Source organism: Chionomys nivalis, chromosome 5 (genome assembly GCF_950005125.1).
Source record: "Chionomys nivalis chromosome 5, mChiNiv1.1, whole genome shotgun sequence".
NCBI classification, from domain to species: Eukaryota; Metazoa; Chordata; class Mammalia; order Rodentia; family Cricetidae; genus Chionomys; species Chionomys nivalis.
Window position 1 is genome coordinate 21,591,281 of NC_080090.1, and position 24,553 is coordinate 21,615,833.

Genomic DNA, 24,553 nt, shown 5'->3' on the forward strand with positions numbered 1-24,553 from the left:
ACTTCTGGTATCTTGTTGGTGGGATCTTACTTGATTAAATGGTTTTGCAGTTATAATAGGGCCAAATCTGGAGATGTTCTGGCACAGAGAAAGTACCTAGGAATTGTCATTACTATATTGGTGTCATTATTAATTACTGTATGTAGTCATTCGTTACTATTGATTTGCATTTGAGACTAGAGGTGCACACAGCAAGCGTTAGGAAACAGACAGGAATGAGGAGGGCCGGCTGGCCACACAGACAGCTTTTGCACACACTGACATTTTTCTTAGTTAGCTTAGTACTGTTCAGCCTCCAAATCTTTGCAGTAAACTGTAAATATCCCAGAACTGATCAGACTCTATGATCATTCTTCATGTTATCAGAACTGTCATCAACTGACATGAAATCAGATGTTCTCCTGCAAATATTTATTAAGTTTCATTTAAAAATAAGGCACAATTCCAGACGTAGGATGTGGGGTGAAGAGGAAAGCATGAGCCTTCATTATCAGTGGGTTAGAGGTCAGCGAGAGACAAGCAATACTCAGTAAGTATCTCCCATCAAGTAATGATGTACTGCAATGGAAAACCGGGCAAAATTAAGGGGCGAGAAGCGTCCTTTGCTTGTGGTGTTCAGGTCAGATACACCAACTGCAGTTGCCTTACCCTGGCATTTTCTCCTTATACAGTCAGCGTGGAGTTATCACAGAAGACCACCTAGGAGCGTGGTGCTAAAACAGCGGTTCTCAACACATGGGGCCACATAGGCGATATTTACATATTGATTCATGACAGTGGCAACATTACAGTTATGAAGAAACAAAGAAAATAATTGTGTGGTTGGGGGGTCGTCACAACATGAGTACCGAACGGTTGCAGCATTAGAAAGGTTGAAACCACTGGACTAGAGGAGAGGATACAAGCTAAGGTTCAACAACCCAGCATCAGTCTCTCATGTTCATCTCTGTAATACGGCTCCTTCTGCCCTCTGTGACCCTTGAATGCAATGGTCTGGCTATCAGGGGACTCAGACACAACTCAGCTGGTCTCTGTGGCTCTCATGCTACAGTATGTCACAGTCCCTGGTCTTAATTTCTTAATAAGGGATATATCTTCATTTGATTATTCACTTTTAAATATAATTTCCATGTCTCATCTTGGATGATCTCCGTCTGAATTTCATACTTTGGTCTGAGAAGACAGCCCTCCCCCTCTCCTCTCCCTACAGCCTGCAGCCCTTCTGTTATAACACACAAAATGCTCTATCTTCCCTGTTAAGTTCCCCAAAGAGCTTGTCACCTATGATGGCTTTCCCAGTGCTCCAGGACAGTCTGTTCTCTGGGCTACATCTTTCTTCTGAGAGAGAAGCAGTGAGGGAGCCTGGTCTTGGCTGACTGAAGTGTTTTGGAATCTAGACCAACCATTGTGAGATATTGATACAGGATCTCAGAGAACCTGGATCTCAGAAGTTCCCTTTGTTTCTCTCAATCTATGGAAATATTTACAAAGTCAGGGAAGCCTTGGGGATTCCTCACTCCACAAAAAAGCAAAACACAGACACACACACACACACACACACACACACATACACACACATCCCCCCCCCCAAAAAAAAACTACTAGAAGAGGAAATTAGGGCCCGAAAGGAAAAGTGGAAGATGTAGGGGCATTCAGTAAGCAGGGCAAGAAGGAGTGGGGAGGGATCCCTGAAGTCCTGTGAACAACTATTGGGGATGGGGGAGGAGCGAACAACTGGTCCCAATCACTTCATTTTTCAAAAGATCACAGACATGCAGGTAGAGCACCCATACACATAAAAATAAAACAGTAAAAACCATTTTAAAATAAACAAAAATGACAAAAACATGCATGTTCCCTTCAATGGAAATATTACAGGAACCCCCAGGACTGGTCTAGCCTATCTCAGCAGTTCAATTAAACCTCACGGGAATTTTTCAGCCCTAAAGGTCCTATTGCACCCTCTGCTCACGAGTTGGCAGGTGGGACTCCCAGACTTCTACGGAGAATGATGGATTGCCTTTTATAAAGCCTTCTCCAATGCCACTGAAAATCCTTTAAAAGTGTGTTTCTCACCCTGGCTATGACTTAGCCCTACAAAAATGCTGTACACCCTCGCAGTAATCGCAGGCTGTGAGCTCTGCAGAGTTGGAGGGAGGAAGGAGGGCCCCCACTGTGAATCGTTAACCCGGGAGAGCCGGACGATAAGAAGGATAAAACCCAGGCAATATCAAAGGGGACTGTATAGACTTGCCCAGTAATACGTTTTGCTACAAAACTCACAGCTCCTGTAAAAGAGTATGAAAAAGTGGGACCATTCTTTAGAGGCACGAAAAAGAGACGATCAAGATGCTGTTTGTTACCACTAAGTGTCCTCTTGAGGGGAAAACATGCCTCCCACTGGAAGGATCCGCATTTCTCTGGGCATTCCTGTGCTCTCAGGATACAGCTTGCCACTCTTTCTCAGTCACTGCTAGGAAGCCCGACCACCTCAGGCAGGGACAGAGCACTAATGGATGCAGCTTAGACCCTGACTTCATTCCTTAACTGTGGCTGATTTCCCTACTCTTTCTTCAAGTCTCCCATTCTTAACCCAGCTGGTGTTTTAGCTTGTCACGTTTACGTAGACTTGGAACAGCGTGTGGGCTTTTAACCAAGTGCACAGTTAGAGGAAATGCAGTCGACAGGATGACCGCCCTCACTCTGACACCAGTTGCCAATTCTGAGGGAATTTGAAACCCACCTGCTCACCACTGCAGTCATTTTCTAGAAGGACCACTCAACTGTCGCAGTCCTAGCAGAGATTTAGTATAGGGAAAGGGTACGGATAACAGTCGTGCTGGAGAAGAAGCACCTAGGAGTTCAGAGAAGCATTAAGCACGCGAGACATCTCACATGAGTTCAGACAGCGTCTCCCTGTGTGTTGTGAGCATTCACCCAAGCCTTGGAATTTTTACTAGAGCTATATCACATGCTGCCACCCACATGGCTAACCTTGAGCTCCCAGCCTGTCCAAAGGTTGGACTGATACCCTTAATCTTCAGTTCTCTGGAGATAGAACATATCATACTTGGCTCTTAGCCTCCATGGCAAATTGCATTGTTAGATTGTCTGGTGACCAACACCCCTAGGCAAATAGACATTCTGATCATACCTGGCATGGAAGGTTCTAAAATTAAATCCCAGTAGCTCAGGGTGAAAGCTAGAACAATCTTTAGGGAAGATTGATTTCTTGCTCTATCACATATAAAATTCATCTTTGAAGTAAGATAAGAAAAAGATAGAACAAAAAAGTGGTCAAATCAAGTTAGTAGAGGTATGACCAGACTTTTTATCTTCTTTAATAATGGAATCAAGTCCCATGAGAGAAACAGTGGTAAGGCACTCCAGAAGGGACTCTTATGACCAAAGCCAGTGACAGACCACCTTATAAACTGTTTTTCCTGCTTATGGTACTCTAACGTGGAGCCAGGAGCCAGGATGCCCATTGCGTGAGTGAGGTGAGAAGGGCTGTCCTTCAGTGAATTCTGGGACCAAAGAAAGCATGGAGGTTCAGACTGTCACAGGGTTATTTTACTGCCTCATTTATTTGGATTAGGATAGACTCATGTGTGGTAGAAGGGGGGAACTCCTGCCAGATGTTCAGAACCACTTGAGAAAGACACTAACTTGAGAATGCAGTTGACCCTCAGACTCCAGACCCTAAGAGTCACCTGAGTCAAAACATCTGCTGTCTCTTCTCTGACACTCTGAGAGTCTTGTGGTTCCCAACATGCATGCACCTGCACACACACACACACACACACACACACACACACATACACAACCCCTCACTTACCTACCTGACTGAGAGGCTGTGAACTTTCTATGTAGCATGGCATATAGTCTCATGTCAGTGGTCCATCCAATCAGGAAAAACAGGAAATGCTGTCGGCTCTGGAAGACATCTACCAACCTTGGAGAGCGATGGGCATTTGCAGATCTCCTGAATCAACTGTACACAAAACTCATGTACCTCTATGTCTCCCTGTTCATACACTGTGTGCCTATCTCCCTCACCTAGCCTGGCAGATATCTATGTCACAGGCCAAGATATACAGGGCTTAGCATTGACGAGACCTCAGGAAAACAGTTCTCTAGGGGAAAAAATACCGCAGCTTCTGAGGTTACATGGAACTGTGATTTCTCTCCCTCTCCCTTCACCTGTCTGCCAACCCCAAGCTCTCCACAATCCACCAGACTGTGAGGTTGGAAGATAAGCGGCAATCCCAGGCTTCTGGAGGTTCTGCTGAGATTCTGCATAGTAAACAAGATATACCACCAAGGAGAGCCTCTTCCTGGGGACAATGAACTCACCTCCCGGCAGGACCTCTAGGTACCCTACTCTGATGCTAGGGAGATCTAGGCAGTTCCCCCAAGATCACCCAATCAAAGGAGAGCATGGTAGACAGAAGAACTCTACTGTTTCTTACAGCAGGGCGAGTGGCCCCTTGTCACAGAATGAGCAGAAGACAAGACTCAGGCACCAAATGACGGGCGAGGTGTGAAAAGGCCAGCTTTACCTCTCAGGCTGCAGGCTTCCTCCCCCATGAACAACCCTCCTCCACCCCAAGGCACTCCTGACCCTTGATGCCTAGAGATTTCCCTCTGTCCTTTGAATCTCTCACAAATCAAACTCCACATATTCATGGTATCCTTCAGAGTCAACACCCCAGCCAGTATTCAAGCCTAAAGATCATGACGATGAACTGTAGAAATAAGATGCAGGGAGGAAGATAAATACTCAACCTCCTTTCTGGACCACAGGGTACCTAGCATCACTCCTAAGATACAGAGACTTGTAAGGTCGCGAGCACACTCCCCATTTCCCAAGCCTGGTCTCTCAATCAGTGCTAGTCACAGAACTCTTGAATTTCCAAGTAGCCACACGTTCTCCTACAAGCAGTGACATTCATAACTCACTGGAAGTTTACGTATGTCTGTCACAATGTCTCCTTTTTGACTGATTCACGCAAAGCAGAGAAACAGGGATTATTTATTATTAATTCATCAACTTATTCATCCATCAAACATTTATTAAATACATTCTATAGGCCATACACTGAGGAAATGTGCTGCTTCAAGTCTGATAGATGAGAAAAAGAGACAAGGCATTGTAAGTGTAAATATATAAAGCAATTCTTCCATTCTAACTGGAGAGGAGAGTCCAGTAGGAAAGGTCATCTTGACCTCACCTTGAAACACAGGCAAGTGTTCAGTATGATAGGGACACCAGGAAGTTTCATTTCAAGATGAGGCAAATAAGGAAAGGGTAGAAACCAGGAGGATTCTTGGACTCTGGGACACATGGCAAGGCTGGAGAGGCAGGCTATGGGGAGGGTGGCCCTGGAGAAGTGAGTCTGGAGAGGTAGTGACCAGTAAAGTTCACACTGTGCCAGAACGATGGGAAAAGGTAAGGAATTGAAATAATACAATTAGATGTACAATTGAGCTCCTAGAGCTTCTGGGTGAAGAGGAATCGGAAGATGAGGCTAATAGAAAAGACGGTGAGGCTGCAGCTGCATAGGCAAAAGAGGAGAGCATCAGCTGAGAGATTGGCTATGGGGGAAATAAGGGAGAGGGTGTAGTGGTGCCAAGGAGCTAAATACCCAGCACGTAATGATGGAGGAAGAGGGTATGGAGAAAGAGGAGCTGGAGACCATGGGAAGCTGAGAAAGAGCTGGTGTGTGGGAGAAATGATACGTTAAATCAGGTAAGGCACTTTTGCTATTACCCGATGGGGGCATCCATCAGTTTAGAGTCTGTGTAAATTAAATGTCTGTTCTAGGCTGGAAGAAAGATTCAAGAATCTAACATTTGGTGACACATGATGACCAAGTGTGTGGGTAGAGTACTTAAGGATGAAGGGTAGAGGGGGAATATGTGTGTTTGTTAGACTAACTCCTTTGTTTTTACATGTAAATATGTATAAGTCAGGTTTTATTGATATGATAACTATCAAAAGCAACTTAGGAAGGATTTATTTTATTTTATAGCTTGTAGTCCATCATCCAGGGAAATAAAAGCCGGAGCTCAAGGTAGTAACCTGGAGGAACTGGAACAGAGGCCATGGAGTAGTGCTGCTCACTGGCTTGCTCCCTGTGGTTTGCTCAGACTGCTTTCTTATCCAACCCAGGACCAGAGGTTCATTGAGTGGCACCACCCACAATGGGCTGGGCCCTCCTGGGCTGGGCCCTCCCACATCAATCACCCTGCAGGCTCGCCTACTGGTCAATTCTTATCCAACCCAGGACCAGAGGTTCATTGAGTGGCACCACCCACAATGGGCTGGGCCCTCCCACATCAATCACCCTGCAGGCTCGCCTACTGGTCAATCTGGTTGAAGGCATTTTCTCAATAGAGGTTCTCTGTTGTCAGATAATTCTAGCTTGTGACAAGTTGACAAAGACTCATCGAGACTGTATAAAAATAATGTGGATAGGGGCTGGAGAGATGGCTCAGAGGTTAAGAGCACTGGCTGCTCTTCCAGGAGCCCTGAGTTCAATTCCCAGCAACCACGTGGTGGCTCACAAGCATCTGTAATGAGATCTGGCACCTTCTTCTGGACTGTAGGCATACATGCAGGTAGAACACTGTATTTATAATAAATCCAAAAAAAATAAATAAATAAAAAGCGAAAAGAAGCTGGACGGTGCTGGAATAAGTCTTTAAAAAATTAATGTATATAGTTTCTTATAGATAGATAAAAACAAAAAATATCTACTATAAAGGGTTAATTAAATTATAATCTAACTATATAATAAAATATGATAGAACCACAAGAGAAAAAGAGATAAATCCTTAAATACATACATAGAATGAGTCCTAAGATAAAGAATTGTTGTGGCAGGGTGGTAAAATCAGCATCTAAAGTTATGTATGTAATGTCCCTACCTATACTTATAAATTATATTTTAAAAAAGTACACCATCATATATATTTACAAATTTCATAACATCAGGGCAGACTGTGCAGGTCTACACAAAAATCTGAGTTTATAGAATGGAGCCAGTCTTTCTGACTGAGCTAAAGTCAGGGCCTGTGGAACCCTTTGCCAGACAGCTGTCCTTGCTGACAGTCACAAACGGCGTGGGTGGTCGGAATGGGACAGAAAAACAGGAACAACACACAGGGACATGCAAGAAACGTGAAATTAAAGGCTCACCAAAGTTTCCACCACAGGAACCTGCAGTGGAGAAAAGTAGGGGGATTAGACTAAATAACAGGGGCTTCCTGGCAGAAGCAATTGTTAAGGACTGTTGTAATGGTGCACACAGGAGATCTGTGGACTCCCTCCCTTATATTTTCTCTACGGATGTGGGGAGTGCCATTTGCCATGATCCTTCTGCCCTGCCCAGTCTCAGTTCCTAATATGTTCCCCGGGAGCACTTCTACACAGCCTCTGACCGCCCTAGCTGTAGGATCTCCACCCCCCAAATGCTTTTCCCCATTTCCCTCCACTACTGCTTCAGGAGGACCAGTGAGCAGAGACCAGATGGTACATGAAAGACAATTACCACATCCTCTAAGAAGGAAGCGGGAAAAGATGCAGGGGTAGACATGAAGATAGCTGGGGAACTTGGCAAGAGAGAGCTGGATTTTTGTGCTAACAACTGAGGGAAACGTAGATTTGTAGATAGGACACCAGATTGACATGGCGGGTCTCGGGTAGTTGGGGTGAAATCCTTCTCTCTCAGGGGCCTGCTCTGGCTTGAAGGAAGAATGAATCTGATGGGATGACTTCCAGACAGACCAGCAACTAAAGCAATGCAGATAAAGATACAGAGCCCACATCTTATGAGACAGACTCCTGGTTCCAACCCTCCTCCCTTTTTGCTTTTCCCTAGTCTATTGTGAACACATCTAAAGCACTCATCTTCTCTCCGCTATATGTTAAAGGGATAGAACAAAGAGGCCTCACAGCCCTATTCTGTATATATTAGCAGGTAATTAAAGAGAGATTCCTAGGAAAGGCGAATCTCAAAAGCAGAGAGAACCTCAGGTCTATGTCTCTAGCCACCCGACTCCAACAGGAGCTCCTTGTTTGGGTCTGTGATAGCTTGAATGTCCCCCATAGTGGTCCCCAGTTGATGATGCTATTTGGGGAGGGTTAGGGGGTGTGGCTTTGTGGAAAGAAGTATGCCACTGGAGGTGGGCTTTGAGAGTTTAAAGGAACCTCACCATACAGTTTCTCGTGCACGTTCTCTGTTTTGTCCTTGCAGCTCAAGATGTGAGCCCTCAGCTTTCTGCTCCTACAACGATGTCTCCCGCCTGCTGTCACGTCTCCCTGTCATGATAGACTCTTCTCCCTCTGACCATGTATAAACCCAAATAAACCCTTTTCTCTGTAAGTTGCTTTGGTTATTGTGTTTTGTTACAGCAATAGAAACTAATATAAGATCTAACTGCAGATCTCCTAGATTTTGTTACTAGTGAAAAGGAGACAGTTCTGGGGCTAGGTAAATAGCTCAATTGGTAAAGTATTTGCCATGAATGTATAAGGATCTGAGTTTGGACTCCTAGCACCAAAACAAGAGGTCAGGCATTGGGCATGTGCCTGTCATCCTAGCACTGGAGAAGCAAAGACGGTAGGATCCCTGACACTCGCTGGCCAGCTGAACTAGTGTATACCAGGTTTGGCGAGAGACTCTGTTTCAAAAGAAGGTGGATTGCAACAGATGGAGTTACCCTCAGTCCACCTCTGACCTAAAGACACACATGCACACAAAGGCAATACTGTTAGCCCTGTTTATCTTCCGATTCTGTAACTGTAGATCCTACTAACCTTCATCAAAAATACTTTTTCCAGGTCGGGCATGGTGGACCATACCCTCAGGAGGCAGAGGCAGGCAAGCAGATCTCTATGAGTTCAAAGCCAGCCTGGTTTACATAGAGAGTTCTAGGACAGCCAGGGCTACATAGTAAGACCCTGTGCTGGCTAGTTTTGTGTCAACTTAGGGCTGCAAGAACCTCAACTGAGAAGATGTCCCCAACCAGATTGATCTATAGGCAAGCCTGCAAAGCATTTTCTTAATTAGTGATTGATGTATGAGGGCCTAGCCCATTGTGGACTGTGCCACACCTGGGTCCCGGCTCCTGGATGTTATAAGAAAGCAGGCTGAGCAAGCTAGAGGGAGCAAGCCAGTAAGCAGCACTCCTCCATGGTCTCTGCTTCAGTTCCTATTCCAGGTTCCTGCCCTGTCTGAGTTCCAGGCCTGACTTCCCTCAGTGAAGAACTGGTGTGGAAGTATAAGCTCAATAAAACCTTCCCTCCCCAAGTTGCTTTTGGTTGTGGTGTCTTATCATAGTAACAGAAACCCTAAGACAGACCCTGTCTCAAAAAAAGAAAAAAAAATTCCCACCAAAACGTTCAAAAGCTTTTGTTGTTGTTGTTGTTGACAGAATAGAGCCTGCACAAAGATGTTCTTGTCAATTCCTGAACAACACAGAATAAGAACTCCTTCCACAGCATCGGCTAGTGTACATTTATATAGCTTATGTAATGAACTTGAGCATCTGAGATATAAATGTACAGTTCTCAGCACTTGGAAGGCAGAGGCAGGCGGATCTCTGTGTGTTCAAGGCCAGCCTGGTCTACAAAGTGAGTTCCAGGATAGCCAGGGCCATTACACAGAGAAACCCTGTCCTTAAAAACCATAATAATAATAATAATAATTTAAATAAATATTATTATTATTAAATGCACAGGTCTTCCTTGCAGCAACACTGGCTGAGCAGTGACTTTCTCTTCTTAAAGACGGGTTTCTCCAGTCCTTTCAACTTCCCTGCCCCAGGGCTGACCTCAGAAATATTAATCTGACTGTGTGAAGACACAGGTTTTGCTTCTGGTTTGGAGGATTAGGGAAACCTCTGCTTACTTTCCATGACATTAGTCTTGTGTGTAACTAAATGAGCCTTGCTATGCTGTCAGTCTGGCTGCCTTTTTATTTCTATTTTGCCGTGTTCATTCTTCCAACTTGTGATTCATTTACTTTGCAAAATTGGTGTGAGCAGAGGGAAATTATAACACTGGGTACATCCTGAGTCCCTGGATTCAAGTGCAAGGCTCTGGGTTCAATCTCCAGCACTGGGTGAGAAAAACAATGTCTCTCCCCATCACAGTTTTCTAAGAGCCACCCTGACACTAAGTTTCTCTGATTTTTTTTTCTTGGTTGCACTACCTTCCTCCACTCAGTTTGTCTTTTAAAATGCAAATGCTTCTAGGAATATCAGAAGAAACCATATCTCTGGTTAGAAATCGTTCTAGAGCTTTATAAATGGTCTGAAAAAATGCAAATTTTTTTTCAGATAAACAGGCTCAGATGAAGCTATGAGCTCATTTTTGTAAAACTGCAAGCGTAAGCATTGGAGGGCAGTACTTTAAATCAGTCTGAGCTTCAAGAGGCTGAAGTTAAGAGTCAAGGCCTAGTAGGGGGAAAGAGTTTTTTGTTTTGTTTTTACTGAAAGAAACCTTAAGGAACCCTTTACCATACGTGACCTAGTGAAAATAACATAAAACAATTTCTTTGAATTCACTCAGCAATAATTTCTGCAATGCTACACATGAGTGCATGAGACAGCTGCAAGCCTTGAAAGAATAAACAGATGTGGAGACTCAGAGCAAAGTCCCAGCATCCCAGGCACACGTCCCACCCCTCTGAAAGTTTCCAGCATGGCTCACGAAGGATGAGAAGGCCAGTGTAAGTGACATAAGTTATACCTGAAGGAACAGGCATGGACAAGACACAGGAATGGGGATCACGTGGTGTAGGGGTGAATAGAAATAAGAGCCCTGGAACCGAGATGAAGCAGAAGTTTAGGGGTAGTCAGCAACCTGTGTCCTCCACTCTTCTCGATTTCTTCCACTGATTAGAGACTGGAGGACATCGACATCCTGCCATCTGAGTGATCCCCAGGGGCATGCTTAGGGTGGACCTCTGGGCCACACAAGCTTCTCTGCAGTGAACTGAATCCATAATCCCACTCAGATCAGCACTCACTGCACTGGCTCAGCCTTCCCAGTCTTACCACCCTCCCCAGGCTCTTTCCCCTTTCTACCTACCCCTAGCTCCCGGACACACCAGTCTCGGCACATCTTATCCCCTATCCCTTCACCTCACAGCTACCTCTGAAGTCTCTCAAAGGTGACAATGATAGTTATCCTACATGGTGGTCCAAGTGCCTCTCCACCCCCTCTACTCATAGACAGCATTTAAAGGGATACCAAGGGCCCTTCTGATTCCCTTTACCATGCCCAGTGTCAAAAGCAGGAAATACAGGTTCAGGCCTGGTGTGAGATTCCCCTCTATATGCTGTGAAAATCATTGACTAATAAAGGAGCTGCCTTGGGCCTATTGCAACACAGAATAGGGCAAGGTGGGAATTCCAAGCACATAGAGTAGGAGAAAGTAGGCAGAGTCTACGAAACACCATGTAGCCACCGCAGGAGACAGATGCTAGACAGCCACAACCAAGTGGCAATACACAGATTCATAGAAATGGGTTAATTTAAGATATGAGTATCAGCTAGCAATACACTAAATGATTGGCCAAGCTGTGTTTTAATTAATACAGTTTCTGTGTAATTATTTGGGTCTGAGCAACTGAGGAACGAACGAGTGGTCTCCACCAATACAGGCCACCATATCCATCACAAGTCCAGGGCCTCTTCATGTGTGAGGGAGCTGAAGAGGTAATATTGATTATCTTCTTTTATGGGTTCCAGACATCCATAGGATTGATTCTCTGGCCCTCCAGTACATCATAATGTGACCATATATGGAGTCTTTAAAGAGGTGAGTGAGTTAAAATGAGATTAGAATAAGTCCTATGCTGGCAAGTTTTATGTCAACTTGACACAAGTTAGAGTCATCAGAGAGGAGGGATCCTCAACTGAGAAAATGTTTCCATAAGATGTGGCTATAAGTGAGCCTGTCGGACATTTCTTAATTAACGATTGATTGGAATGGTGCCACCCCTGTACTAGTGGCCTTGGATTCTATAAGAAAGCAAGCTGAGCAAGCAGTAAGGAGCAAGTCAGTAAGCAGCATCCCTTCTCAGCCTCTGCATCAGTGCCTGCCTCCGAGTTCCTGCCTGTTGACTTCCCTCAGTGCTAGGCTACAATGTGGCAGTATAAGACAAACTTTCTCTTCCCCAACTTGCTTTTGGTCATGGTGTTTCATCACAATGATAACCCTAACAGGCCCTAAACCACCCTGACGCATAGTCTTATAAAAGGGAGACACTTGGATACAGACACACAGGAAGACCCTGTGAAGCTCATGGAGAAGATAGTCCTCCAGCTACACCTGGCCTCAAAAGAAAGAGCCTTGCTGTCCCCTTGATTTTGAGCTTCTAGGCTCTAGAACTATTCAAAACTAAAATCCTGGTTCTTTTTGTTCTCCTCTTCCTCCCCCTCCTCCTCTTCCTCCCCTCCTCCCCCCTTCCTCCTCTCCTCCCATCCTCCCCCCTTCCTCCTCTTCCTCCCATCCTCCCCCCTTCCTCCTCTCCTCCCATCCTCCTCCTTTTTCTTCCTTATCTCATATAGTCCAAGCTGGCCTCAAACTTCCTGTGTTGCCAGAGATTATCTTTAACATCTGATCTTCCTGCCTCCAACTCCCAAGTGCTGGAATTACTGGAATAAACCACTCGGTTTATACAGTGCTAAGGATCAAACCCACGCTTTCATATGAGATAGCGAACACTTTATCAACTGAGCTACACCTCCAGCCTTCCAATGTGTGGTTCTTAAGCCCCTATGTCTGTGAAATTTTGTTACAGCGGTCTCAGCAAATTGACTCAGCCTCCTAAAACCCTGCGGAAGTGGATGGACTGGAGAGACATTCGTAATATTCTCAGTGCCTGCCAAGTCCATGGGCCTCTTCTGAAAAAACCTGCTTTCTGCTGATACCTGCAAAATTGGCCAGACACTGAATTTTATGATCGAGCTACCTTGGGTATGACTGATTAGAGCAAAGGTCAAGGGTCTGACTAACCCAGTGGTTTCAGAGGTGAGCTCTGTTTTGTACAGAGCCAAGTTCTCTTAGAGAACTTTGATCACCAACTAGGAGGACAGAAAGCAGTGAAAGTAGAGCGGAGGAAGGAGATAAGCTGTAACTAAAGTCCCTTCTGCAGGGACAGCAGGCTGCTTACACAGCCAGAGTGGCTGCCATTTCCCCACACTTCCATGAGGCCAGACTAGGAGGCTGTTAACAGAAGAATCCTCCCTTGTTAGTGCTTGCTTGAGCTCTCCTACGCCTGGGCCTGACTCTTAGCAATCTGAAGGAACTGAACTAAAAGAGTAAGCTGCCCTTCTGTGCTGTTACCCTGCCACACCAGCCAGGCTACCCTTCAGGCATAGTGTTTAATGATCTTCCTGAGAACGAGACAGATATCTCCACCTCTCTGCAACTCATTATCAGGAGCTAATCAACACAATATCTGTGTGCACCAATATCAAAAGAACTTGTCTCAAAGGGACCAGGTTATAAATCTATTCATCCAATATGAAAACGTTTATGCTTCAGAACAAATCTACATTTTTGCATAAGTATATTAAATAAAATACACATATAGATGATAAGAAAACAGAGGAGAGGGCTGGGATAACTCAGGGTATCTCAGAGTACTTGTCTAGTGTGCGTGAGGCTTTGTGTTTGACTCCAAGCAGTGGATAAGCCGAACGCTGTGGTGCACACCTGTAATACCAACACTTGGAAGACAGAGGCAGAAGGATCACAAGAAAACTATCCTGGGGTACATATACATAGTGATAACCTGTCTAAAAAGAATAAGCATTTCATATAATGTAATGAAGGAGAAAGTTGAAAGTAAGTTTGAAATAAAAACTAAGTTGAAAAATAAGTTGAAAGTAAGCTGAAATAAAGTTTCTTAAAAATTAGTCCTGGAACTGATAAGTAGGAAGATGATCAATAATTGACCTTCAGGAAGGAGAAAAGAGTAAATCTGATCACTCTAACCAGGTAAAGTTGAGAGAACTGACTCCTAAAAGTAGTCCTCTGATGTTCACACACATACACCTGAACACACACACATGCACATGCACACATGTGCGTGCACAATCATCATCATCAAAGAAAACAAAACCCAGAATCTGGACAGCAGGAAAGTCCTGGGTAATAAGAAGCTAAGATGGAAAGACCCTGATAGAATGGCATTAGTTTCAACTCAAATATAGATCACATGGGCTGGGCTGTGCACCCTCCAAGTCTATTTACTGATATCCTGATCCTCAGGTTTTCCAAAAGTAACTGCATTTACATACAGGACTTGTAAAGAAGTAATTAATCAGATATAAGGTCATTAAATAAGTCATAATCCATTCTGATGGATGTCCTTAGAAGTAAAGGAAATCTCGCCACACAGAGAGACCACAGGGATTTGCATGCAAAGCCCAGGTGAGCACACAAGGAGAAGATGGCCATCTGTGTGCCAAGGAGAGAGAACTCAGAAGACGCCAATCCTGCTGAGCCCCCAATTCTCAACTTTCGGTCTCCAAAACCATGAGGCGATAAGTCTGTTATTCAAGTTCCAGTGAGCTATTTGATACTGAAGCCTGAACTGTTTGTGCATCTACTGAGCTTGTGGTATTCCAAAAGACAATGGAAGGGGACATCCTGACGCTGCAGAAAAAGGGAAGGGGGCAGCAATCACGTGCACAAGAGAAACAGCTGTAGCCTTTAGGAGAGGCTAGCAGATACCGGCTTCAGTTTGTCTGAATGGGGCGCCCCAGGAGGAGGGCTGCAGATGGAGGAACTGCCTTTCACACTGCTCTATTCCTCAGTACTGCCAGCGCTCCGACTGTGCTGCCTTGGCCCTCTGAGGTAAACTGGCGCTCTCGGGTCTCCTGCACAGAGACTCTGATGTGAAGAGCTCAGTTGAGTGACAGCCTCCAGGCACTGCACCTTTGGATGTGTCCGATGCTAACTGAGTCTATGGTCGCTCCCCTCCCCGCCCCGAGCTTTTTCTAGCTAATGACTGAGCACAGCTAGGTACTAGAGAAAGAACTTCGCTAGGACACAGTTCCTGTTCTGGGACACTCCCACCCTAACCAGTTTAGGCTTTCTCAGACCTGCTCCTCCCATAGGCCCTCTTTCCCTGCCTAATCTCTCTAAAGGTGTCTAGTCTACCCTGACACTGGAAGTCCGTTGCCCAGCCCCGTGCTAGCTTCTAGGCTTCTCGGCGGGCAATGTTTCCCCGAGAGAAACACTCCTGGACTAGTTTTGCTTTACTCTCTGTTTCTTCTGTCTGATCCTGCTGTCCCCACACTGCCTTCTTAATCCCATCCCCACACCATTTAGAGCCTTTCTAAAATTCAAATCTGATCTTGTTACACTCCGCTTTCAAGATATCTAGACATTTACAAGAGACAACTGAAAGATGAAGTCTCTTCGGATTTGGCCTGTGCTCAAGTGTCTGCTCTCCTATCTATCTCCCAACCCTACCCCATTCTGTCAGTCATATGGAATGTTCTGTACTCATAACCCCGCCTGCTATGTCATCATGTCATCTGTTAGCTGAAAATCCCTTCATGGAACATCCTTCCCCACTACCCAACCTTTCTACACACACACACACACACACACCTACCAATCTTTGGATTCTCACTTAAGGCCCACTTCAAATATCTCTTCCATAAAAGGTTCCCAAGAGCAAAAGGCCTTCATCCTTGAGCACACCACGGCCTCCTAACAAATAACCCAGACTAGGGGCCTGGACAATATCTTCCCCTCACAGTTCTGGAGGCTGGAAGGCTGAGATGAAGCTGTTTCAGGGTTGGTTCCTTTTGAATCCTTGCTTCTTGACTTGTAATTGGCTGTCTTCTTCCCATGAGCTCGCCTGATTTTTCCTCTGTCCCCATGTATCCTTAAAGTATCCCAATTTCTTCTTCTTACAAAGACATACGATGTTAGATTAGGACCAACACTAATGATCTATCTTAAGTGCTCTTAAGAGACCCTAAATGCAAATGTAGTCACATACTGAGTCCCAAGCAGACACTCCCACCCAAAGAGCACACCCACCCAAACAAAGTCATAGCCCTGTTGTGCTACTTTTGTACTCAACACTAACACCTAAGACATTTATCAAACTTCCCAGCAATTCTCCTTCTCTCAGGGAAACCTCTAGGGTAGAAATGAAATCACTTCTGTATTCTTCACTCTAGTGCAGTACGCATACATAGTAGGTTATCAAACTTTGTGGAGGGGTAGTGTACCTACATGTGTTTTGGGGGGCACACACATGTATCTATAACACATAACATTAAAGTCCCTAGCTTATATCGCAATACTTTGCTTAGCTGTTAGTAGGATCTTGCCTAGCTCCTCTTGTAGCACTTCACCCCAGGGACCTTTTCTCTGGCCCCATCAAGGCTCTGTGACTCTTCATCCATCTGGTGGAGAAAGACACACAAGACTTGTGGGTGTCTGAGGACACCTGGCCTTGAGCTTCTTAGCCAGCATGTCCCAGTTGTCTAAAGGGAACAAGGACCGTTCCCTTTCCTAAAGAAGGGATCCTAAAGGTTAGAAAAGGGATCCTGAAAAGCAAGAAATTGGATCTCCTAAGGAAAGGCTCTCTGTCAAAGGCTCTCTGTCCACTATTTTTTCCTGTGATGTCAATCCAAGTTTACTTCTATTATTAACAATTATTAACTTGAATGATCATTGTTAGGAATGAACTGACTTGATTGAGAAAGCAACTTGGGTTGAAGGTCAATGTTGGCCTGGACCCTGTAGAACATAGTTGATATGGAAAGCACGGTAAGGATGGAGTGTTGAGTCTAGGTACCTCTTAGGTTCCTCTACAAGGACACACAAACCTCTTCCGGTCAATGACTCTGGCCATTCACCTCCATCTTCTCACCCAAAATTAAAAGTAGAGGCATGACAAAACGCTTCTTGAAAATCTCTAAATCTGGGCTGGAGAGATGGCTCAGTGGTTAAGAGCATTGCCTGCTCTTCCAAAGGTCCTGAGTTCAATTCCCAGCAACCACATGGTGGCTCACAACCATCTGTAAAGAGGTCTGGCGCCCTCTTCTGGCCTTCAGTCATACAGACAGAATATTGTATACATAATAAATAATATTAAAAAAAAAAAGAAAATCTCTAAATCTGAAGGGAAAGGGTGCATTCGGTTCCCAGAACTAACACACATGGCAATAAGGAACCGAGAATGGAAGGATGAGTGGGACAAGGTGAAGAAACATTGTGTCTCAGCAACAACCAGCAGCACTACAGACAATGGGGATAAAGGAAAGTGTTTCCCAGAGAAGCAAGGTGAGCTGAATTCACCAGTTTTGGATGAGGAGCACAAAAACTGCAGGCTCGGCTCACAGCTTTCCTTATATAATTGTAAAAAAGTCACTTTTTTTTTTTGGTTTTTCGAGACAGGGTTTCTCTGTGGTTTTGGAGCCTGTCCTGGAACTAGCTCTTGTAGACCAGGCTGGTCTCGAACTCACAGAGATCCACCTGTCTCTGCCTCCCGAGTGCTGGGATTAAAGGCGTGTGCCACCACCGCCCGACTAAAAAAGTCACTTCTACAGAAATTGAATAATGATCCCCAAAGATGTCCACATCCTAATTCCCAGAACATGCAAATGTCACATTAAAGGGTGAAGAAGACATTGCATATGCAACTAAACCAAAGATCTTGAGACAGGGAGGTTATCCTGGATACCCACTAAAGACTGATGTGCAGACGGACACGATAAAGTAATCTCACATGAGCTCAGAATGGGGTATAATAAAGGGTTCTTTATTTTGAAGTAGACTCATAGTCCTCTGCACGAGCGGGGAACAGGAACCGAATCCAGCAGCCAAAAGAGAGAGCAAGCAAGCGTGCCCATTTCTAGTACCCAAGGCCACGCCCAACCTGGCTCAGGATCTCAAAGGCCATTGGCTGAACGAGTTTCCCCAGCACCTCCCCCTTTTGTCTAAATAAGAGAGTTTCAAACCCAATACAAACTATATACAATAAGAACAGATATCAAGTAGAAAAATTAGAACTACAACCAACATAAACAATACTAAGCAAGAAACATGTTAAATGTTTCAATAACTACTCTATCCTAAGGAATCTAAGTCTTGTATTATAAAAGGCTTGGCTAAGTCATGAGAGGAAAGGAACTACCATTATCTTGTCTTCAACCCCATCGAATACCTGAGAATGGAAAAGATAGATAGAAAACTTTAAAAAAAAAAAAAACTTTTAGACTCACTCACAAAAATAGGATAGTAATAGTATTTTCCTTAATGTTTCAAATATAAACAGACTAAATATTATAACTATAATTCTTCCTTCATTACTGTTTTGTTGTATGTAATCTTGCTATGTTAAAGTTAAAACCTTTTTATTTAGACAGAAAAGGGGAGGTGATGTGGGACTCTCCTCTGTAGACTGTGAATATGTTTTATTACCATTGGTTAATAAAGAAGCTGCTTTGGGCCTGTGACAGTGCAGAGCAGAGCAAGGTGAGAATTCCAAGCAGATAGATGAGGAAAAAAGGCAGGCAGAGACAAAGAGATGCCATGTAGCTGCTGAAGGAGACAGGCACCCCAAAACCTTACTGGTAAACCACAAGCCTCATGGTCAGATATAAGATAAAGGAAATTTTATCTTATATTTTTGTTGAGCAGGGGCACCTTTGTTCTGAGATTCCAGATTCTTGGCTGAGCAACTGTTAGTTTACCCAGCTTTCCAACCAGCAGGTGGACTCTGTGGGGCCATCTAGCCTCTGACCAGGAGAGCCAATTAGAATTAGAAGAGTCAGAGGAACAGGAAGTTTTCTGTGAGGTCCATCTCATAGAACCGTCAGAGAATCTATGCCTGTGGAATCTCAACAACATGACTGCCTATTCAAAGACACCCGCCAATAGACGTTCTAAGATGTAAAGGGAAAATCTCATAAGGGCTCAACCCTGAACAAAGAAGTACAGGCAACTAAGGAAAGGAAAGTAATCCTCCCCAGGGAAGAGCCCCTAGCTGGTTACCCAACACAACTGGTCTGCACTGAAATACATTATAAGGACTGCAAAGGTTATATTTATATATTTAGGACGATATACTAGGAGTATATTCTCTAACTGTTGTTACATACATCTGTATATAACAACAATATATGTATAACAATATGTATAACAACAATATACATATGTAAGTAACAACAACTACAGAAATAGGGGCCACGAGCCGGGCGGTGGTGGCGCACGCCTTTAATCCCAGCACTTGGGAGGCAGAGGCAGGTGGATCTCTGTGAGTTCGAGGCCAGCCTGGTCTACAAGAGCTAGTTCCAGGACAGGAACCAAAAACTACGGAGAAACCCTGTCTCGAAAATAAAAAAAAAAAAAAAAGAAATAGGGGCCACGAATTTGAGGAAGAGCAAAGCAGTATGGGAAGGGTTGGAGGGAGGAAAAAGAAGGAAAAAATGATGTAATTATATTTCAATTTAAAGAATTAAAACTAATTTATAAATGTCCTCATAATTTCATAAATATCTTATTGATTCTGTTCTTCTGGGGAACCCCAACTAATGCTCTTAATGAAAACTAGAGAAGTGTGTGAAATAGTTCTGTAGCTTTAATATTTATTGTATGCTGAAATGATATTTGGGTAGAGCAGATTCAACAGAATATATTATTGATTTCATCAATCTCCTTTTACCATTAATAATATGTACCTAGAATGCTTTAATTTCTTTTTTTTTTCTTTTGTGAGACAGTCTCTCATGTATCCCTGGATGATCCCAAACTTGTAGCAAAGGATGGCATTGAACTTCTTATCCTCCTGCCTCCACTCCCGTGTTCTGGAATTACAGGTGTGTACCGCCACACCCTACTTATGGGGTGCCCTGAGTGAACCTGGGCTTTGTGCATGCCACACAAGCAGTTTGCCACCTAAGCTTGGCTGCAGCATGAACCCTGTCCCTTTACAGCCCCTATAAACAGAGCCAGGCTGTGACCAAATAGGTTCCCAGCCCATTCCTTACTGCTCACTTCCCCTGGAAAACCCTCCCGGCCTCGCTCAGCTCCTCTGGACCATGTCCCTTCACCGTTGCCTTCAAGCATGGTTTCCTTGCCTGAGAGCCTAGCGGCACCTGAGAAATGCATTCTCTTTTGGTCTGTAGACCTTGCCACAAGAAGTTTCAGTGAGGGGATGGAGAGATGGTTCAGTAGTTAAGAGCACTGAATGCTCTTCCAGAGTTCAATTCCCAGCAACCACATGGTGGTTCACAACCATCTGTAGTGAGATTGATGTCCTCTTCCAGCATAATTTTGTACGAGCAGATAGAGGACTCATATACATAAAATAAATAAATAGATATTAAAAAATAACAAAGTTTCAGTCAGGGATGTCAGCAAGAACGATCAGCTATATACTTTACATCAGAGACTTTGTTAGTAAACAAGCTGTTTTTGTTGCTCTTGTTGTTGTTTGTTTGTTTTTCTAGACAGGGATTTCTCTGTGTAGCCGTAGCTGACTTGGGATGTACTCTTTAGACTAGGCTGGTCTCCAACTTAGAGATCAGCCTGCCTCTGCCTTCCTAGTGCTGGGATTAAATGCATGAGCCTTCATGCTTGGCTTTGTAAACTGATATTTTGATATTTTGACTACCAGCTTCTAAACAGAAATTCTCACTTGGTAGTTCTGAACTCAAACAGGAAAGAAAGTTGGTAGGATCTCAGCTTTATTGTTATCAGACTAGATGACCATACCCAGGGCTTTTAATGAAGCCCTGTTTCAGAGCCTTATCTAAGGGAGGCAACTGAGAAGTACTGATCATTAAGATAACTCCCTAGCTTCGGATGGGTTCCTGATGCTGGGTCCAGGGCTCAACAAAGTGTATTTTTTCCACTGGCAGCTTCTTCATGGTTGGTTTCTACCAAAAGTGATAGATGCTAGAGACTAGCAGGCCATAAGGAGAACTGCCCTGCCTGTGGCTGGCTGTTCCTGGTCTTCCTACCAGTAGGCTGGTCCCTGTCTTAAGTTTCTATCAGTGCTCCCAGAAAGAACCTCATGTCACCAACTGGACCACCCACAACAGCCAGGGATCACCCGTGCTTAGAAATCAGAGCTCTGCCAGCCTCCTCCTTCCATGGAACTAACTATTCAGTAAGGGACTTAACTAGGTGGATAAGGACTTTTCAGCCACATTGAAGAGCAGGATGGTTCTGATGTTACATCCTTGTTCTCCAGCCACTAAGAATTAGTCTGTTGTGCTCTCTCTCATTCTTTCAGTTCACTAACTAACTGAACACATTCTGTTAGCATGCTTTGTGTGCTTCCTGTCTTCCTGGGTTAGCATTCTGTGGTAGAGAGATGCTTAGGATCCACTTCGTGATTCCAGAACTATTCCTTCTCCTTAAGTGGGGTAAGCACCTGTGACCAGAATCTAAACCACAGACTGTGGCAAAGGGACTTCATATACATAATTAAGAGTCCCTAAATATTTGCTTTTGCATTCACAAAAGGGAAGATGATCTGGGCTGGGTGTGACTTGATCAGATGAAAATCCGTAAAAGAAGACTCAACCCCCCACCCCCACCCCGCTGAGGTCAGAGAGACCTTCAGTTGTAAAGAGCTAGAGGTTAGCTTCGAGAACCTGGGACCTGCCTCCAGATGGCACCAAGCAACGTTCTAAGATCCTGTTCTTAAGAAACACTCTATGGTTATGCAATCTCAAGAAAACAAATTTGGCCAACAAGCTGAACGAGCTGGGCAGAAGCTCCCCTGCAGCCGAGCCTCCAGAAACAAACAAATCCCAGCGAACCCTGGTCAGAGCACCAATAAACCATGCTGGGGCGCCGATGGGCGCTGCAAGCCAGTGTGCTTTTCCTTTCAAGCTGCTGGACATGTGGCAGTTTGGTACACAGTGACAGAACATGAATGCAACTTCTAAAAGCTTCCCACGAGGCAAATTAAACATAATGTTTAAACTATCCATGAAAACCCCGGGAAAGCTGACACTGGTGCCCATCACAGCTGGGCTTTCTCTGCTTGGTTAGAGCACACAGCGCCAGGGAAAGCAGGCGGCTTTCACTTAGGTACCACACTGTTCAAAAGTACATGTGTTTTGAAACATTAGACTCACCCTCATCATAACAAGATATCACGCGAGAAAACTGAGATTTATGAAGGGAGAAGCACTGTCTCCCTCACACCCACAGCCCACAGCTCTCACTGAACGGATGAGCAAGGAATCCCCTACCTACTTACTGTATTCTACTGCTGAAGCCTATAATTGTGTTTACTTAAGTCGGACAAGAATATCATGCAATGCTTCTTTATTTGAGCTTTTGTGTTTGCATTTTTAAATTAACAAGACATTTGTGATAAGTATTGAAGAAGATTCTTTTTGGGGGCTGGAGAGATGGCTCAGTGGTTAAGAGTACTGCCTGCTCTTCCAAAGGTCCTGAGTTCAATTCCCGGCAACCACATGGTGGCTCACAACTATCTGTAATGAGGTCTGGTGCCCTCTTCTGGCCTGCAGACATACATACAGACAGAATATAGTATATATAATAAATAAATATTTTGAAAAAAAAGAAGATTCTTTTTCTTTTTACTTTAAGACACTTAGTTTATCAAGAATTGTATGGAACCTGCTGCTAGTCCATTGATAAAAAAGTAAAGAAGAAAGGGAAAAGAATTCAAACATGTGAGTCTCATGGATGCCACAGCTCATTGACAGACTCAGCTGTTCCCAGGCTCATCCTCCAGCCTCAGGACCATACTCAATGAAGAGGATGTGACTCAGGCTGCCCTGCTAGGCTTTTTTTGGCCTCTCTGGTGTGAACTACACTTGATTCATCACTTTCCAGTCAAAACTGTTCCATTATCTACTGTTAAAGGGATCAGAAGGTCAAACGGAGCCATCACCAGCCAGTCCAACGAAAGAGGACACCACTCAGCCACAGCAGTGGGAAGAGAATACCAGCAAAACCCAGATGCAGTCATTCAGTTTAGGCAGCAGGCCCCAGGTCCCGCCCTGAAGCCCTGGAATTGGGGTGAGACCTGATCCAGCCAGTTGAAGTGTAGAAAATCCTCAAGAGACTGAAACGTGGGGGCTGGACTTGGAGGGGATCCTGATAAATCTCATCTCAACCAATGAGATGGCAGCGTCTCCAAGCTTCTGATCTTCTGTGCCGCGCTGATGGGAGTTTTGGAAAGAAGATCAGACCATGGCTTAGGCAAGCCCAAACTAGACTCCCATTGAAGGGTGTTGATTTTGGGGTTTCCTTTTGGGCCTGGGCTGCCAAAGATCTGGACAGAACTAACCATAGGTATAGGGCAAAAGCTTGGGGGAAACTCACAGAAAGATGTCTGGAGTCCATGTGTCAAGGTGAGGAAGCAGATTCATTATCCTGGATGCTCTGCACCCCTTGTCCAGTTCAGATCAAACTCCTTCACTAAGGGCTGGGATTCCTGGGAGTTGGAGGATATGGAGAAGGTGGCCCCAGTCAGGGAAAAACACACAGGGTACAGAACTGTTTTCAGCTGGGAACCCTTAAGGGACTGCCTGAAGCTACAGACAGGCTCTTTTTTTTTTTTAAAAAAATTGATTTATTTTTACTTTTTAATTTTTTTTTTTTGAGACAGGGTTTCTCTGTGACTCTTTGGCTGTCCTAGAACTCACTCTGCAAACCAGGCTGGCCTCAAACTCAGAGAGATCTACCTGTCTCTGCCTCACAAGTGTTGGGATTAAAGGTGTGTGCCACCATGCCTGGCTACTCTATTTCTTTTTTTATAAGGACTTTCTCTATCCTTTCTATTTTGTCTCCCAAGCCTAAGTATATTTTTAAACACACTGTAAACTCTTCAGAGGGTTTTTCCCCCCATAGGGAAGTTTCTGTTCCCATAGAATTGGGACATGTCACCTTCCTGCGCATAAATGCATTTGCTCTCCAGGAAGCTCTTGCACCCCATTGTTTAGAGCTTTTAAGAGAATTCCCTGTTGACAGGCATAATTAATGAAACCAATGGCTATATCCATGGGGGAGGACTGAAAGTTGCAAGACATGGTCTCTAGTGACTAGCTGCCATCCTCAGTCCATCCAGGGGCTCCACTGAGAGTTGCCTTCTTAGAATAAACACAGACACAATTGAAGGTGCTATGCTGTGGGATATCTGAACAAGCTGTGTAAAGATGTGTCACTGTTTTACCTTGCCTGCCTAAGGCACCTGATTGGTTTAATAAAGGGCTGAATGGCCAATAACTAGAAAGGAGAGATTAGGAGAAACTTCTGGGGAAAGAGGGGAAGTGGGGAAGAATCTAGGCATGTGAAAGATACCAGTGAGACATGGAAAAAATCGGACATATGGAAGAAAGGTAAAAAGCTACGTGGCAGAATGTAGATTAATAGAAACAGGTTAATTTGACTTACAAGAGCTAGTTGGGAACAAGCCTAAGCTAAAGGCCAAGATTTCATAATTCATAAGAAGTGTGATGACCAGCATTGACTGTCATCTTGATGGAATCTGGAGTCTTCTAGGAGAT

The 24,553-nt window shown here is 44.4% G+C and overlaps 1 pseudogene; it reads left to right on the forward strand.

Moving 5' to 3' along the window:
• The first annotated feature begins 5,525 nt into the window (after positions 1-5,525).
• LOC130874576 (FK506-binding protein-like) lies at positions 5,526-23,567 on the forward strand (annotated as a pseudogene).
• Positions 23,568-24,553: the final 986 nt, after the last annotated feature.